We start from the raw sequence: 1,434 nt of genomic DNA, 5'->3' as shown, positions 1-1,434 counted from the left end.
TTTGAGAGATTTTTGCTATAGGGCGCATGCGCTCGCCAGACAGAGAGAGACAGAGAGACAAAAAGAGAGAAATTGCCTTCCTCCCCAGGGGGCATGGCCATACCGCAATCCCTTTTCCTCCATTCTCCTCTTGGGATCTTGGGCATGCACGCACACGCGCCAGGCGTGAGTTTAAGTCACCAGTTCCGAAACTCAAACTGCAGTCAACTACATGGGAATTCAGCGACATGGCCCTTATGTTAACTGCTAGTCCCCCAGATTGTTATTATTATTACCATTATTTTTTAAACATTCAATCACTATTTATTATTTTGCTTGTAAAAAGACTTTACCAACATGAAATACTTCTCAGCCCAGTCCAGTTGAGAATACTATATACATCATTGTCAACAGGTAATAAACCATTTCTGTGTCCCACTAATGTCATGCCTATTTGTTCTCTTGCTATTCTCCATACTCTTCCCCCACCCCATTCCACAGTGTCTTCATCATCGCTATTTTCACTGCTTTTATGCCCTCTGATATTTCTCTCTCTACCATAGAGTGCGGATAGTTGGTATTTATTAAGTGGATACATACAGTATCTTTCTTTCATTTCCTGGCTTGCTGCACTCAGCAATGGATTCTCCATATCTGACCTCTTTCTATCAAATGCCAGGGTCTCGTTGTGTTTTATAACTGAATAGAATCCCATAAAGTATATGTGCCATACTTTTTCAATTCATTCATCAGTTTGTGCTGAAATACAAAATTTTTATGACAGATTTTATTTTTCCAGTTGTATTGAAAGGATCTTGATAAATGAAAAATGCATATTATTTGCTTATACAATTGTGAATTTGGACATCAGTATATACTCATGTTAGAATCACTATAGCCAAGATATAAAAATGGTCCTTACCTCCAATAGTTTCCTCTTATCTGTATATTTGGTGTGTCTGTTTGGTGGGAGTGTGTAATAAGGACACTCAACATGAGCTCTATGAGATTTTTTTTCTTTTGGAGAGGTTTTAGCTATAGGGCATGTGTGCTCACCAGAAAGACAGAGAGTGACAGAAAGCAAGAAATCACCCCCCCCAGGGGGGATGGCCACGCCGCAATCCCTTCTCCTTCATTCTCCTCTCGGGATCTTGGGCACGCACGCACACACACACACCCAGAGTGAATTTAAGCCACTGTGTCCGGAACTCGAAATGTGGTCAACTACATGGGAGTCCAGTGACATAGCTATTACGCTAACTGCTAGTCCTGCTTCCTAACAGATTTTTAAGTATACAGTACTTGATTGTCAACAATAGGCACTCTGTATGGCAGATCTCTGGAATATACTCCTCCCTTGTAAGTGTAAAGTTTGAACCCACTGGACTACAACTTCCCATTATTGTGGGGACACGTTTAAGAGAGAGAGTCTGAGGTGTGGGAACATGCGCTGAG

Source organism: Tupaia chinensis, unplaced genomic scaffold (genome assembly GCF_000334495.1).
Source record: "Tupaia chinensis unplaced genomic scaffold, TupChi_1.0 Scaffold144737_1, whole genome shotgun sequence".
In the NCBI taxonomy this organism is placed as follows: Eukaryota; Metazoa; Chordata; class Mammalia; order Scandentia; family Tupaiidae; genus Tupaia; species Tupaia belangeri.
Note: the sequence above shows the minus strand (reverse complement) of the source record.